This window comes from Thunnus albacares, chromosome 5 (genome assembly GCF_914725855.1).
Source record: "Thunnus albacares chromosome 5, fThuAlb1.1, whole genome shotgun sequence".
Lineage (NCBI taxonomy): Eukaryota > Metazoa > Chordata > Actinopteri > Scombriformes > Scombridae > Thunnus > Thunnus albacares.
Window position 1 is genome coordinate 32546086 of NC_058110.1, and position 18260 is coordinate 32564345.

Consider the following 18260-nt stretch of genomic DNA (forward strand, 5'->3'; position numbering starts at 1 on the left):
GGAACTGTTAGTTGCTGTCAATGTAGAGTGACCTAGATTAGTTAGAAAAGTATAGTAATATTTTAGTTGTTTTAGGGAATGTACTGGTGCAGCAACAAGTCTGGGACCAAATACAACACATCTTTGTAGCGTCCGTGTTGTTTCCACATTATGACTTAAAAGCTCATGAACACACTTTAACAAGTCAGAAGAATGACGTCCCAGCTCAGGATGATAGGACCATCCGAGGAGCAGTGAATGCAGCATCAGACGATCAGTGTAAGCCAATCAGAGGCAGCGTAGAGCAGGTTTAAAAAAAAATGCCAACGGCCGCAGCATTACGGTGATAAACGGTTGCATTAAGGTCTTTATATCCTTGTTAACAGTCCAAAGACGTGCGGATAAGTGAAGAAATGTGTCAAAACAGAATTTCCAGAGCCGTTTGTGAAGGTTTCAGGCTGAAGCTCCAGCAGGTGCTGTCAACAGGAGGGAACTTTTGCTAACGGGAACTTTTGCTAACGGTAACTTAACGGCTCAGTCTGAAAGTACCAGTGCCGACATTAGCCACCAGCAGAAGCATCAGGTAAGGGTCACTTCCAGCAGACAGCGTCGCCAACATTACATTAGAGACAAGATAAGGCTGGTAATTACTTGGTAATGCTGGTGGACAATGGCTCAAAGGGGCAGAAAGCAGAAATGAGAACAATAAGAAGTCAACGGATTATCATCATCAAGCTAACGGCTACAGCGGGAATTTGGAGGGAAACTACAATAACCATAATGGCGGCGGCACAAGTTTATGGCCGGCGATGTGCAGCAGGTTCATATTTACGGTGTAGAGTTAACCATCAGTTTCTTTAAAAAGGTAATAAAACAAAACACTTACCGCTGTTTGAACAATATTTTCAGAAAACTCACAGACTTGTCAGTAACGCCTTATATTACAGGTCTCACGATTTTATACTACTTTCCTGGAAATGTTCTGAGAAATTTGCAGGTATTTAAAACTCTTAAATTTCAGGACAGGGTGGTGTAATTGGTCATATTATTTTAGGAAATGGGGAAAAAAAGTGTTAAGATGGCTTAGTTATGACGTCAAATATGACAGAAATAATCTATTACAGACCAAAAAATATAATGTAACATTAAGCATGGAATTGTGAAAAATTTCAGCTAATTGTTATGAAATAGGTTTTTATCAGGTTCTTTGTTTCCCCAACGACCATTTTATTTCATTATGCTACTTTTCATCACAAAGTCTATTAATCAAGACAAATAAGGCACAGCTAGCACTTTTCTTCCGGGTTTTTTTTTTTTTTGCACCACCCTTCCTGTAAAATGAAAAAAAAATCATAACCTACAAATTACTCAGAAAAATGAAAGGAAATTTGTATAAAACTAAAGGGCCTGTAGAATAAATCGTAACCAACTTTTCTAACTATCTGGATGAAAAAATATTCGGTCCGCTGATTGATTAAAAAAAAAAAAGACGTATTTATTGCACACATAGTTCGGCTCAAGCAAATTCATCCGCTACCCAACCTGTAACCATAGCACATAAAACATTAAACATTAACATTAAAGAGCACAGCTGTCAAAACTTACTCATTATGAAGTTTTGAAGAATGGGACACAGCAGAGGAAAAAGAAATAGAGAAGAAAAGAAAGAAACCAAGTGAAAAACAACACAAGGAACTGACACTTGAGGAGATTAAAATGATAGAGGAAGAGGAGGATGAGATTAATACAAAAAAAGCCAACAAAATGGGCAGTTAATATACTGAGAAACCTCTGCATCGTGTCGTTGATTATCTTTCATTACTTAATTGAAGATACAGAGGAGGAACATCCAGACTCAACGCTGTCCCTGCTGGTCCTGCTGGGTGAGCTCAACTAACTTTGAGGACTTCATAAATCAGACACAAGGCCAAGAAAGAAGCTCCTGTAAGGTAAGACCTGCATTTAATTACCTCTACCTGACTGGATATGTGTTAGTGACCGGGCTTTCTGCAGGGCTGCTTGTTCTGCTTCTCATGAGTATTAATCTCTGTAGCTGACATTCACTTCATTAACTGGACTTGACACATAACATCATGTATTCTGAACTCAGTGGCTGATATGATTTGGCTGTAAGTTTTCTTATTTATATGTCTTATTTGGTTAGCTGTAATTACACAAACTAGCTCAAGTTAGATTTGCATGGGATGCTCTCTACATTGTATTTTAATTTATTTATTTAGATCCTCATTAGCCACTGCCAAGGTAGCAACCACTCCTCCTCGGGTCCATGATAGTAAACAACATTACATCATAATGCAAAACAATAGTATGAAGCAAAAGGGAACAAAAAAACAATGAACAATGAATCAACAACAACAAAACTACTAATAAAGATAATAACAACAGTGACAACAAGTACCCACTATATCCTATAAGTATTAATGGGACATAGTCAGTAAATACATTCCAGCATATACAGTGACTAAGAATAAAATGACAAAGAAATTCCTCCTTAATGATCATATAGTCACGTATTCTGTAGCAGAACATGTTCTAATCAAACTCTATAACCGGGATTTATTAGAGACAAGAATCAGAATCTGGTGTTCTGTGCCATCGGGTATTTCTATAAACTCTTTTTACAATCAGTTTTACTTGTTCAATGTGTAATGTGTGATGGCAAACAATTTCATATTTTCATTCCTCTCTACGTAACAGTACGTTGCCGTGCATTATTCAAATGTGAATATTTTCTGGTTTATTTAGTCCTCTATGACAGTAAACTGAATATCTTTGGGTTGTGACAAAACGAGACATTTGAGGACGTCACCCTGGGCTTTGGGAAACAGTTATTGATATTTTTTTACCATTTTCTGTCATTTTATGACAACTAATTGATTAATTAAGAAAATAAGCGACATATTAATTGATAATGAAAATTATTGAAAGTTGCAGCCCTAATTAGAATTGTATTAATAATTAATCACATCAAGGAAATTACTAACAAAACTAGCCAAGTTCAATGTTATTTAATTCAAATGAACTCTGTTTCCTTACGTCTCTTTATGAGTATAATGCAGGAGTCTTTGCTAAGCCGCTGGAAGCATCAATGAGTCCAAACTGATAGAGGAGATTTCTGCAAGCTTGGATCAATGCAGTGTTTCACTTTGAAAAAAGTGATAAAGTGAAACACTGCATAGACCTAAGTGTGCAGAAGTCTCTTCTATCACCTCTGTATGAGTAAAAATGCCCAAACCGTAAAAACAAGGTTCTCCTGCTACACAGATACTGAACCTGAGGGACAGACAAACTTTGTCATGTCGAAAAAAATAAACCACAAATGTTTGTTGCAGTGACTGCACACTCAGTCCATAAAGGTATATAATCAACAAGCTTTAATATTTTAGTTTTTACATGTTTGCTTAGTGAAAATACATATAAGAAGGATCCATTACATGTCATTTTGCTGTCTCAGTAAGGGCTGTAACCATTATTTTCATTATCAATAAATTTGATTTTCTCAATTAATCGATTAGTTGTTTGGTCCTTAAAATGTCAGAAAGTAGTGAAAACAGACTATCACTGTTTTACAGAGTCCAAGATGACGTCCTCAAATGTTTTGTTTTGTCCACAACCCAAAGATATTCAGTTCACTGTCATAGAGACTAAAGAATTCTCTGTTGTTAGTTTATTCACATGAATCAGACTTAATTAATGATTCTGCTCGTCCCTCATCACGTGTCCCTCCTTGCAATGCTTCTGTCCCCCACCAGGGGGCCCACCCCACATTTTGAGAACCAGTGGGGTAAAGTGTGCTAATTTCTCATAAACAATATTTCCTTTGCATAAAAAAAATGGGAAAGTGTGACTATGTATAGTGATCAAACACACAGTAAATCTGTGGTGTGATCCATAGTATTGCGTCTCAATTGAATGCCAAGTTTGCTAGAAAGATCATGATTGGCAAAATACTTTAAATCATTTACTATTTGTACATTATATGTGTGGCAACAAGCAACGCTTTATTGGGCTGCCAGATTTTTGAATGGGGTTCAGCGGGACATTCAGGGTTAAAAAAAAAAATCTATTTAAATGTATATAAATGAATAGATAGTAGAGCTGCAATGATTAATTAATTAATTTATTAGTTGCATATTGTCAGGTTTATTTAGTCCTCTATGATAATATTATGAATATTTTTGGGGTGTGGACTGTTGGTCTCCACAAAACAAGACATTTGAAGAATTGGGCTTTGGAAAACAGTCATCAACATTTTTCACCATTTTTTGACATTTTATGGACCAAACAACTAATCGATGAAGAAATTAGAAAATAATTGACAGATTAATTGATAATGAAAATAGTCGTTAGTTACAGCCCTAATAAGTAGGTCATAAACATCTGAAATATATTTTGCTTTAGTGTTGACGGGCAGAGCTGAGGAGAGGACAGATTTCATGGAGGAAAACCAGTTGGTCATTTTATACCTTGTCAGAGTTCTTTGGCTGTGGAATGTAAAACTTGCCTTCCTCATGTCAGATGCCAGGGGGGCCTCCCCACATGGGACATCGAGGAAACAAAAAGAATATACGGTACATCCGTGAGTCTGATTTGACATGTCTAGCAGTTCATTTTTCCCCATTCTTCTTTGCAAAAATGCTCAAGCTCTATCAAATGTGAATGAGGGTGTGTGGGTTTAGGAAGATGAACAAAAGCTCAGATTTGATCTAATCAGACCCTAAAACATTCTTTTTATCTCTGGAAAATGGTAGTTAAGATGTCATGAGTGTTTTTCTATAGTGGTTTTTTCTCTGCCATTCTGGAATTAAGCTGCGACTGGCAACAGTTGTGCTGCACAGTATGTGCACAACTGTTCTCATCACAGCCATGAACCCCTGTAATTCCTCTACATACTGTAAGTACTGTACTGCATTGGCCAGAATATAAGACAACCCTGATTATAAGATGATCACCCCCCTTTTCCAACACCAGTTTTTGGAAAAAGACTTTTTGAGGATATAACACAATTTCACGCAAAGAAAGTTTCCCTGAGATGCTATCAGTCCAAGGAGAAGAGAGGAAGCTTTTCTCTCATAAAAGTGAAATACTTCCTTTAAAGCAGAACATAAAGCCCAATTTTGTATATTTTGTCTATGAGCCACACACTCAAACTCTGTCCTGTCAGGCTCTTGGGAGCATCAAAATTATTTTCTCTGCAGTAATGTAAAAAAGCAGTAATGTACATTGATCAGTTTGCCCTTTAAATGGAAGGAAATAAATAAAATAAGTACCCATCAGAAAATGGTGAAAGTATTTTATTGAAAACATGCCATTTAAGCTTCATCAACATGTGTGTAAGCAGCCGAAAGACAACAATGAAGTAATCTGATGAATTCTCTCAGTGAGCCTTGAAGGGAAATTTCATACTCATGGTAACTTCCGTGTTTAAGGAAAATCCCTAATATGCAGTAGGGCTGTAGTCTCCTGGTCGACTGGTGGATTATATGCTCTCATCCGACTAGATTCTCATTGGTCGAATAATCGCTGTGTTACTTTCATAAGGAGAGAAGTGCTACATCAATAGCTTTCCAGGATTAATCCATTATTTCCTGCGGAGGGAGGGACAGACTAACAAATTACCTGTTCAAAGTTATGAAAACAATGGGGGTGTATTCAAAACACCCCCCATGTTTTCACAACTTTGAACTCACCCAACCTAATGGAGACTGCTGGGTCAAAGGCTGTATTCAGACCATATCAGGTGGTGCGGAGTTCAGCTGCAGGGTCGAATGGAGGTGTGGGGGGGTTTATTTGTGCTTGAGAACGTAACCGCTGTGAAACAAAATAACGTTTTATTGATCTGATTCACCGGCTTTCTCGCTACCAGCGCTCCCTCTCTTCATTCACTCTCTAGCTCGCTCGACCACAGCTGCTCTCAGCTGCTCAGATCAATAAAACATTACTAATTAATTAAGTAATGAAATAATGTACTCAACGTTTACTGAATGTACTTAACGTTTGCTGACTCAGTGTTTGTCCTATAATTATAACAACGAGAACCCCTGCCAGGCCAAAAATATATTTTTTAATGGGTCTCTGGTGGACATAGAGCCAGACTGGAACAGAACTGTAACACTATCATAAAATAATACTACTACTAGAGCTGCAACAGTTAATCAATGAATGATTAGTTTTCAACTATTTAATTAATCACCAACTATTTTGATAAACATTCATTTTGAGTCATTTTTAAAAAAAAAAAAAAAAAAGTCCAAATTCTATTTTTCTTAAATGTTCTGGTTTCTTTAGTCCTCTAAGACAGTAAACTGAATATCTTTGGGTTGTGGACAAAACAGGACATATAAAGATGTCACCTTGGGCTTTGGGGAATATTGATCGACATCCTTCACCATTTTCTGACATTTTATGGACCCAACTTATCTGGTTTTTGTCGTGTACATGAGGAAGAGTGCAATAAATCATCATAATGCATTAAAAATCATAATATTCTTTTAATTTTATCCTTTATTGTGATACACCTTGTAGAGTAGTTAGCCTCCGCTAGCCTCCCAGCTAACGTTAGCCCCAGCTCTCCGTTTGGATCCAACCGGCGCATCGAGCCCCGGTTAGTTATTCAGGTTAAAGTGGGAAGAAGCAGCTGAAGTGGAGCCTGGGGGGGGGAAGCACCGGGGCCTTCAGGATGTGATAGTCCGTGGAAGTCCTCCGGTGTTCGGCTGCACAGATAGGAAATCCCTCGGCTGACAGGATGTACCACTCTGTTCGAAAAAACGTTTTCTTCTTCATCTTCTTTTTGGTTTATATCAGCGGTTGGCAACCAGCGGATTAGGTGCATTACCTCCACCTTGTGCTTCAGACTGTGGACCAAAGATTAAATCCTACACATTAATCCTGTCTGTCTAATAAACTCAAAGAAAACTACTGCTGCACCCACTTGGCAGGTTCATTGAAGTTTTAATGCTGAGCTCCAGTCTTCCTAAGTTCTTCCCTCATATATTGTCATTCTTGATCATTAGTACAATCTATGATTGCATGTGTAATAGTCTCCTCAGCCAGCTGGAAAAAAATATGTACATATATCAGCATTGGCAATCGGCAAAAATGAGAGTCAAAAAGTAATCATGTTAAATAATCATGATCTCAGTATTGACCAAAATAATCGTGATTATGATTTTTGCCATAATTGAGCAGCCCTAGTATGAAACCATCCAAACTGAAGCGCCATTTATATATATGTGTGTGTGTGTGTGTGTGTGTGTGTGTGTGTGTGTGTGTGTGTGTGTATATATATATATGTATATATATACACATATATATACATACATACATACATACACACACATACATATATATGTATATTTGCATGTACACATTTAAGGTGCCTGGCTGTTCATGAGTCTTATGGCTTGTGGAAAGAAGCTATTGCGCATTCTGGCTGTTTTAGCTTTGATGGAGAGATATAAGTATATAAATGAAAAATTTTTTCTTATTTATTTTGAGCAGTTTTGATATTTATTGTAGTCTACATGCAGTTGTCATGGTCCTCCTCTGCTCTGAAATGCCCTTTGTACATGTAAATATATGTATTTATGTTTCAAAAAAGATGACTTATGTGTTTTCGAAGGATATTTTTGAAAAATAAGTTTGCTTGGTTTGAATTCTATAAAAGTGGGTCACGACTTAATGACTATGGGAATATGTGGGTCCCAGAGTGAGACCAGTTGAGAACCCCTGCTCTAAAGCACACCTGTAATGATATGTGCTATTTAAATAGAATTGCCTTGCCTGGAGTATATTACATTCACTTACATTCCTGGAGACTTACCCTGACCCTGAGCATATGATTAACAATGTTTTAGGTCTGTCTTAAAACAGCAGTCAGGAGCCCAAATGAACATTGAAACATGTTTTTCTTGCTGTAATCATTCGTCCTGTTCATACTGACCATTACAAGATCCCTTCATAATGACCTTACAATGGAAGTGATGGAGGACAAAATCCACAGTCCTCCTTCTGTGCAAAAATGTAAAAGTTTATCTGAAGCTAATATGAAGCTTCAGCGTCCAAATGAGTCAAATCAAGTAGATATCTTTCAACGTTACAGTCTTTTTAGTGCCAAAGTTCCTCTTTTTGTTACTATACTTCCACCTGCAGCTCAATGGGAAACACAAAGAAGGAATCTGATGCTAAAAAGACTGCAAATGTGGCAGATATCCACTTAATATGACTAACTCAGACTGCTGAAGCCTCATATAAGCCATCCAAAAGAGATCACAAAAGCCATTGAAAACATCTTTTAACCTTAAACCAAGTCTTACCCCTAAGATTTTATGATTTACGTTATGGGGACTCATGTTCGCACAATATGAGGAATACCTGCTACACACATGCACACAGGTAAAATGGAGAAATTAGCAGGAACTCACTATGCTCACAAATCATATTTATTGATTTTTCAGATATTTTTCAGTTTTTTTAAATTGATTTTTTTTCACCCAGATTAAATTGGGAAAATATAAGAGTAAATGAAAGAAGATATGAATAATCAGGAGAGTGGTATTGCTATTTAAACATTAAATTGAAAGTAAATCATCAGATATCATCATCAATATTATCGAAGTATGAAAGAGGAAGTAAGGTCATCGTAGTGGAAGTGGCGTTGTAATGGCACATCTGACAGCAAATGGTGGGAGGCTTCACACTTTCATGGCACAAACAAAAGGTTTCCGATCCTGACATGAGAGATCATTCCAGTAGTTTCCTGTAAGAAGAAAAGAGTACAACAACATAAACATCTGAGTTTGACTTGTTTTACTGATCAGAGTGTATTTAAAGGAAACTTTATTTTTCAACCTGGACTCTATTTTCCCATCATTTTGTGTCTAAGTGACTAATGGGGGCAACACTTTTTGAAATTGGTCTAGTATCAAGTGAAAGGGCTTCAGCTGGCAGCTGCGAAACAGGCTGCAATGTAATCCTTTTGGGCAATAGTGCCCCGTCAATGTATGTCCACTAAAAGTGGTTGTTTTTGCCACTGACTGTTTGACAACATTATGGAAAGTACCATACAGAGAAATAAAACATTTGTCTTTGCCTTTCTCTTGATGTGGTCTGTTTGTTATTGTGTCTAACCAAGTCTCACTCGAGGAAATCTCGCGAGAGTTGAGTTGTTGTCGAAATCAGCTAAATATTCAGCCATGACATAGTTGGAGAGAGGAGTGCTTGGAGGAGTTTGTTGTGTTGGAGTACAGAAAGTATAGCTTACTTTTATCTGAAAGATTTTCAAAGTCATGGCTGAATATTCTTTACCTAAATGTGCAGATTTGACAACAGATGGGTTAGCACTGTGATTCAGCTAATCCAAGTCACTCACTCTGTGGTGCCCAAATTAGTTTTCACATTTGCATATAGAACCCTGTAATGTAATACTTATTCTTCATACAAATCCAGACAAGAGTATGAACAGTAGTATAAACACAACACATAAACATACCACACATTTTTGCTTCACCAGTTTTGCTTCTTCTCAACAAAAAAAAAAAAATCACCATTGGGAAGTTGTGAAATAATATTTGTACCGTTCCAGTTGATCACTGCGCAGTGTTCGTTGAAGTAATTGTTCGGCTCTCCATTATTCCAGTGTGTGAAGACAACTTTGGAACCATCAGTCCACATCCAGTTCCCCTCCTGGAAGAGAAAATTGATTTTTGAACAACTGCACTAATTGCAGATTCTTGATTTGCTAGAGGATACAGGGTTTGAGGGTTTAGCATTTTTTGCCTTAATCTGCAAGGAAAAAACGGACAGTCTACTGAACAGATATTATGGGATCCCATTAAAGAAAATACAGGCCATGTGTTTTTCAGCTGTTGTGTGCAGATTTATACAACCAGGCCCTGTATTCTAGCAGTGTGATAAATTCACCCACAGAATGTTTGGAGGAACTGACAGGAGATTACAGTAAAGTGAACATACAATATGATTTATTAGTCATTCTTGCCTGCTGAGCTTAATCAGACAGATCCTTATACATCTGGTCTTATGGTTTTTTCACTCATTAAACATGGCTGTGTGATGTAGTGACCCTGCTGTTTCCACCTTAAGGTTAAAGGGAAACTCCACAGATTTTACACATCAAAAGCTGTGTTTTGACCACAGGGACTTTCTCCGGGGACTAAGAACCGGCATTTCCACCAGAGGTACCAGGGTCTAAATGAAGCTCCAGTGAGATTGCTTTACCCCCCAAAAAGTCCATGCTGGGGGAGGTTTACCTTCCAAAAGTACAGGAACTCTGGGTTCTGGGTTTGAGATGACTATTGTTATTTGGTCAAACACACACAAAAAGGCTGCTTCACACAAAAAGGAACTACTCTAGTATCAGTTTAGGATGAGGAGAGGACATTTCTATTCGTTTGTTAATGTTAAAAGTAATGTTAGGCTTTGTCGTCGGCTTCCCAACTCATTTTAAAAAAAGAATGAGAGAAAAAGAGAGCATAAATGAGCTCAGAGCAATCGTGGTCGAGCAAGCTAAAGTTTGAATGAAGAGAGGGACCAGCAGTCGCAAGAACAAAGCCGGTGAATGAGACAAAATCAGACATTATTTTGTGATTGTTTCATGGCGGTTACGTTCTAAAGCACAAATAAATAACCATCAAACACTCAACAGATGATGTGGAGGCAGATGTTTCAGTCATTAGTTGGTGGTTTGATGGTTTCTTTTCTTTTCACAAGCAAACCACAATGCATCACAAAAAGCCACAAAAGAACATTCTGTTCACTCTGCTCATTGATCAGATCTGTCTGGGGTGGGAGCGAGAACGTGCACAGATTTGCAGAGTACACCTTGTACAAACAATTCATTTGTAACAAGAATTCCTCTAAAGGGCCTCTTTGCGGTTGTTTCGGTCTGCACCAGCGTCTGAATCAACCGGACTAAACAATGTAGGTTTGAAAATGTTCTAAAAATGTCTCACCTGAATTGCATCAAACATCCCAATCCAGGCATGTGCATGTGAATGGCACTTGTTGTAAATCAGTTGCCTGATGGCCGATTGCTCCCCGTAATTGTGGATTGAGGCCAGGTTCCCACCAAGAGCAATGCAGGTACTCTGACAAGGGAGTAAGAGAAAAACAATATAAAACGTGTGAGAGAAAGTACATAACGGGTGAGCTGAAAGAGAAGAGAGAAATATATACAGGCTCTACATAGCTAAAACATGGTCATCATGGCCAACGTGTAGGCCAGTAAAGAATGATTAACCAAGTACCTCTGCATCAGCCATGGTCAGTTTGCTGGTTTGAACGATGAAACAGCGAGAGCCATGCCTTGTCCAACCACCACGACAGCCTGCAACACAAATGTAACGGTAGGCAGAAAGGAGAGAGGATATGGCCACAATCTGATAAGAGAGTGAGAAAGTTTTACATCCTACTCACTCGATTTTTAAATAAATTCCTTAAAATCTTTTACCTTTAATAGCCCCAACCACCTCAACTATACCATTAGAATAATTAATTAATTAATCAGTCTTAGAATTAATAAATTAATAAATAATGTCAGTCAATTCTCAAATCTGGACTGAATTGAAGCATAGCTTCCCCTGTTGGGGTTAACATGCAGCCCAGTGTATTAGTGTCCTATCAGGAAACATGTGTCTGTATGAACATCCAAAGCAATTTAAGTTTGAACAAGGCAAATCGACCAACCTGACCAGCGTTTAACTCTGGTGGACCACTGTGGAAATGAACAACACATTCATTAAATTAGTGTGAAATTTGCACTTTTTTGTTTTTATTTTATCATCTTATCTATACCCACTTGGTAAACAATTTGATTTGTGTGACTGTTGTCATTGTTGCCATTTAATGGAGCTAACTGATGAATTGTGACTTGGGAATCATCTTTTACTGTTCGCTAAGCTTGGAAAGGTCTTCATATGGAATAACTTGGTTGTATTTTCTTTTTGTGTTATATTTTGGAGCATTTCATGCTTTTATTAGATAGTGATAGTGGAGAGATAACAGGAAACGGGGAAGGGTGAGATGCAACAAGAGTCCTGGACCGGATTTACGTCAGCTCCTCAAAAGTAGATAGCTGAGGGAGGCCTGATTGCATTTGCCTGGAAATGATACCTATCCTGATTTTTGGAATTCAAATAACACAAATATCTAAATATTGATTTGGAAAAACTGCAATGTCAACAATCCAATAGCTTTAAACCAGGGCTGGTATGATATTGTGCCACTTAACATGTTCTGTTCATCAATCATAATTACGTGCAACTAATAATTATATGTTTCTCCATCACGTTTACAATTAATAGATTATTTGTGTTTTCTATTAAATGGTAAAAAAAAGGATAGAAAATTTCCATCACAGTTTCCTAGAGAACAAGGTGACATATTCAAATAGCATTTTCTGTCCAGCTGAGTTCAAAATTCAAAGATATTTAATTTACGATCATATAGAACTTAGCAACTACGTTTTCTGTCAATCAACTTACCAATTTATTGACTAAACATTTCAGCACTATTTGCCATTTTCCACTCCACAGGTAGTACATTCGCATTAATTAATTTGGCAGATGCTTTTGTCCTAAGCAAAGTACAAATTAAGTACAAGGCACAGTAGATCAAAGAGAGGCCTTTGAGAATAAGTGCTTTAACACTCACATCCACGTTCCACAAATGCGACAAGCAGATGCATGAAGTAACACATATGTGCATAGCTAATTACTATTTTTAATCATTTGTTTTTTATTAGTAAGTGCATGGAAAACTGTGTGTAAATAAGACGATAAAACTATAATTTTAGTGAAATAACTACATGGTATCTGGCCAGTGGTTTTTAATGGAAGCAAATAACAGCAAACAGTATTTGTGATTGAATTTTACATGCCTGACTCTACGTTTAAGTGTCAGCGATGTTTTTCCTGTCTTAATGTAAACAGACAAAGAGGCTCACAGAGTGACAAACAGTACACAGTAGTCTGAAACTACTAACATTTTAGCAAAAAAAAAAAAAAAAGTTAAATCCCTAAAACAAAGTTTTTCTTACAGTTCCTTCAATCAGCAGTCCACTGATCATACAGAGGAAGAAAACCAACTGAAAACCAGATGCCATCTGGGGAAAAACAGAATACATTTACTGCATGGTCCTTATCCTAAACACAAGTGACTGGTTGTAAACATTCACATGTGAGCATTTCTGTGAAAGTTGTTCTTATTAAATAGACATTTATGTGCCTGTACATAAATGTCTACCAAACTTTTAAAGTTGTTTCTTACAATTTATACCAAAATTGCACCATCTGTCTGTAAATACTAAATATACTACTACATACTACTAAAAGAAAATTTTCAGGAAATTAGAATAAAATTGAAGGACCTGTAAAATAATTGTATGTTAGGACTGGTTAATTGCAGATTATCACTGACAAATAAATCTAATCTTAAATAAAATGAAGAGTAGATCAAGAATCTTCTCTGTAAAGCTGCTGCTATGATGAAGAATTAAAAGGTTACCTTGCTGTGATGATCAGATGAGTTTGCAGTTGCAGTAGAAGGTAGCAGGATGTCTTGCAGAAGGTAACTGTCTGTCTTTTTATACCTTTGTCTGGATGCTTTGCTTATTTAAACTTGAAGTGTCATTCACTGACCACAGGACACAGTTTAATAATGAATTACACATTGCCACAGCCTTGAGTAAATGTTAGACTGCTCATTAAACAATGTTAAAAAAATATAATATGCCTGGACTTTTATGCATCAGCTACAAAACATTTCATGGGGAAATTAAATGTTTACTTACTGGGCGTGTTAACGCCCAATAAGTAAAAACTATGAAGTTACCAAGTTACCAAGAAGTTATACCATAATGTTTATTATAAATTGTTATAAATCTTAATGTGACCCTGATATTAACAATATTTTGATGTGTTGCTGTTATGTTGAGTTTAGGATTACATGTGCATGCCAGTTCCCATATTTGATCGTTCCTCTCTTGACCCCGTCCACCATCATGATGGTCATTCCACCTTTCTTATCTCTGTTCAGTTGACCGAGGAGGAAGTTTGAGCAAAGTTACACAAGACCAGCCCTCACAGAAGTCTTTTACTGAAGGGACACAATCTGTTTCAGTTTTATAACTCATTTGTTTTTTGATTTGATTTCTGTTAACTATGATTAGCAAAGGAGCCCTAAAATGTCCATCATTCATCTGAAAGATTTTTCTTCTGATGAGATGTTATTTTTCCTTTTAACCTGTATCATCATTAATATTTTAACAAAGAGGAAAAGTGTGTGTCTCTCAGTTACGAACATATTGTAATTGTTTTTTAGACACATGAGGTGAAATTTTAATGTGAGATATTTAGATAGTTTCCACAATGTGTTGCTAACAGTAGAAATGGCTCATGTGCATTCAGTCTGTGCAGTGAAGAACATTAACAAACTATATAAACTGTGCAGAAAAATGCATTTTGGCATTTCTATTAACCCCCAGAGGCGCACAATTGCAATATCTATTTGAAACTGTCTAGTATTACCTATTCCTGACTGAATGTAGACAAACCCTACATATCCCAACACTCCTGACTCTGAACTGTGTCACAGCAACATTTTGGGTTAGAAAATATTAATACTGTAAGACATACCACATTTTAAGTTCAAACAACATGTCTGTCTCCCACTGACCCCCAGCTCTCTCTTTTGGTCCAATTTCAACTATTTTCCAAGTAAGTATTTGGCATGAAATATTTTTTTCCTTTATTCTAAAGATGTTTAGTGATTAATATTTTTTTTTTTAAGTATAATACATGTGATCTGGAGGGATTTGTTTTAATGTTGCAAAAACATCACTTATTTACACAAAAGGTCCCATCACTGAGTCAATTCATCAATTGTGCTTCCTATGTGCTTCATATATATGTTTTTATATATATATACACAGATTTGTCTCCTCATAGATGCTTCAGAATGTCATGTATTGTCAAGAGCAATCAGTACGGTCTCCAGAACCATGGGACACATGCTGACATATCTTTTAAAGAGCTAGAACAAATGATAGGCATGTACTTCTGAATGGGCATAGTACAAATGCCTAATGTCAGAATTTACTGGGAAGCCAAGATGCGCTGTGGCCCTGTAGCCGATGTTATGCCTCATGACCATTTCCCTTACTTATTTTCATTTCACCCACTTTGTCAACAACCTCACTGCTTCAGAAAAAACAAACATTGGAAGATCAGGCCATGGTTGGATGATAAATGTTTACAGATAGTGCCAGGGGAGCATAACTCTGTGGATGAAATGATGATTCCTTTTAATGGGAAGTTCAGTGGAATCAGATAACATATGCATGCAGGCATACTCTGAAACTCTGACATGTACCAAGGGAGTATGCAGGGTAAATGCACCAAGTCTGAGTGCCTCTATTCATCAAACTCCTTGAGCATGAAATCCACTTTGTTGGAACAGTATGCCCTGTGAGTGTACCAAACTTCAGGTTAGCAGAAACGAAGAAGCTGAGAACACAGGGCAGAGGGAGCTTTGACTTCAGGGTGGAGCAAAGTCACATCTGTGCTGTGAGGTGGTATGACCATCGGGTCAGTTACTCTTCTCTCCACTTGTGATGGTCTACACCCAGGTGACAAGGCTGACTGGTGGGACAAATCCACCAAGTCCTCCATTTAAGGGAGCAGATCAACCACTGTGAAGACGTACAGCTGATTCATGGGTGGGATCGATTTGCTTTATTCCTTTACAGCCAAGTACAAGTTCACATGAGGTCCACATGCTGGTATTTGTACATATTTTGGCACACATTCATCCTTGGAGTGGTCAGTGCCCGGCTGCATTTCAAGCGTAACTGTAAAACCCTGCAGATCCCTGAAAAGGAAGTCATGAAAAGTCAGCTGGTAACCTCTCTCATTCAAATCAATACCCTGAAGAGAGGCAGACCATCCATTGATAATGCATGAGCACAAAGCCCCAGTGTGAAAAAGATGGCCCACAATGCTCCCCATCTTGATGTTTGCAGGGATAACGTAGGGCACTTGCCGATGAAAGTTTTAAAAAAGGCTGCTGCAGGCACTGCAAAGATGGACATACGTCAACTATGAGGAAATGCAACCTTGCTAAACTGATAAGAGTTGGTACACTATGGAAATTATTCTGATCAGAGAATCCTTGGTGGTAGGAGGGTTTGTTTATTTCCATAAAGTTGAACATAAAGGTATTGCAGTGTTAAAGTCAGACCATATTGTCTCTTGACAGGTTTTCACCATTGTGACGGTAGGGAAACTCTGCCCCGATCGTTAACTACTTCAGAGTTGCACAGAGCTGTGTCAGGAAGGTGAGAGAGAGAGAGAGATTATGTGTGTGTGTGTGTGACATCACTTTATTAAGACGTAGAACTGCTAGGCTTTCATACATAGCCGCCTCAATTGTCTGATTAGATAGTTGAATAACAGGGAGAAAATCAAGCCAGTGGACTCCTGGTTGTCGGTATTGTTGGGCCTCAACCATGTGGTCAGACAAAGGTAGGCCTACCTATAAATTCTGAAGCCTGACCACAAGAACACCTTTGTCCTTTAATCCCTGAAACAAAACAAGAGCGCCAAAAAGCTGCTCACACAGACTACAACTCTCAGCCTGTCCTGCAGTTCACACTTTGGTGTGAAATCTGGGAGGGCCCCAAACTCTCCTCTCTTAGTGGCAGAGATGCCCCATTGCCACAGGGAATCCCAATGATGCAGCTGATAGTAGGTATTTTCTTTGTGCTTCATGCATCTTAAGGAATGTAAGAAACCTTTAGTTGAGGCACCATGTTCATGTGTCAATAAGACAAACTGGAACAACATCAAGTGTGGGGCCCTTAGGTGTAAATTCAGTGGCTTGATAGGAACGACATATTAACAGGTCCATATCATAACTCATCATACAAAGGAGAAGTCCACTGATAATGGAAAACATATGTTAAAGAAGTGGCAAGGTATAAAAGATCCCAGCTCAAGTTGGCTTGTTGTTCATTGTATTTGCATGTGACAGAACCCCGGCCGGAAATAAAGCCGTATTCAACTTATGCTTCTTTGTGTGTCTCACTCTATTCAGATCATCAGAAATACATAGTTACACGTGGCATCACGAACATATGCAGAGACGACCTCTGAGGTGAGTAGATTTATTTTATTGGCTGACACAATGACAATTGTATTGTGTGCCTCCTGAGCTCCTGAACTCCAGTCTTCATATGTTGTCTTTCTTGATCATACTTAGTACAATTTATGCTTGCATGCATAATAGTCTCCTCAGCCAGCTGGAAAAAAATATACACATATATTGGTATCGGCATCAGCAATTGGCCACAGTGAGCTGGAAATATCTGCATATCGGATATCGGCAAAAAATCCAATATCGTGCATCCTTATTGATAAGACTCCTGACTCCTACATGACAATATTCCATCAGTGTTGCAAACTGGCTGAATAGCGCCCCCTAGAAAATTTCAGCGAAGCAGCCCCAGCAGCAGGCAAAATAGTGGACAAAGGAAGTGATGTTTATCTCCTTGCACTGTCTGAAAACAGCCCGGGTCTGAAGACATCTACATGCCTGTGACAGAAGCCCTTCGATTTCACCGCAGCCCGACGTGGTTATATAGCACTTTTTAAAACAAACAGTTACAAAGCGCTTCACAGACACATGCAAAATTGAAACACATAGATTAATAAAATAGACAAACATGACACAGAGATAAATCAACCAGAATGAAATAAAGCAGGACATGGGAACAAGAAGGGAGGTCTATAGAAAGGCTTGCCAATAGAAATGGGTTTTGAGGCGTTGTTTAAAACAGTCCAAGGATTCAGCCGAACAGATTGTGGAGGATGATTCCACAGAGTTGGGGCTAAGAATGCAAATATGCGGTCACCTTTTGATTTGCGGTTTGTGCGGGGGTTGTGAGTGTGTGCTCAAGTAGTTTCTCTGTTATTTGCGATCCAGGCGTTGTGGTAAAGGACGATCCAAAACCAAAAGTATGCCATTAGAAAGAGGCCAAAACTAGATAAAAAGACAAATTTTTGGTGGACAGAGGCAACACCGACGCAAGCTGTGCTTTTGTATACTTATTTAAAGTACACTATTTAAGAATGTTATCCTGGATGTGAATAAATATATTCTTTTCAAAGTGTATTAATGCAAAGCTTTACCCAAGAAATACTCTTCAATCTTACATTTTTACTTATGCTTTTAATACTATATTTATA

At 37.9% G+C, this 18260-nt stretch overlaps 1 long non-coding RNA gene across 3 annotated transcripts in view; it reads left to right on the forward strand.

Annotated features, from left to right (window-relative positions):
- LOC122981824 overlaps window positions 1-18260 on the forward strand; it is a 25633-nt gene continuing 7373 nt past the window's right edge. Inside the window, exons 1-4 of one of the 3 annotated variants that reach the window (XR_006403313.1) lie at window positions 1-562; window positions 1812-1928; window positions 16273-16351; window positions 17110-17169. This is a non-coding gene — a long non-coding RNA (uncharacterized LOC122981824). The remainder of the gene's footprint in view (window positions 563-1811; window positions 1929-16272; window positions 16352-17109; window positions 17170-18260) is intronic. The other 2 variants (XR_006403314.1, XR_006403312.1) reach the window with 2 other exon arrangements.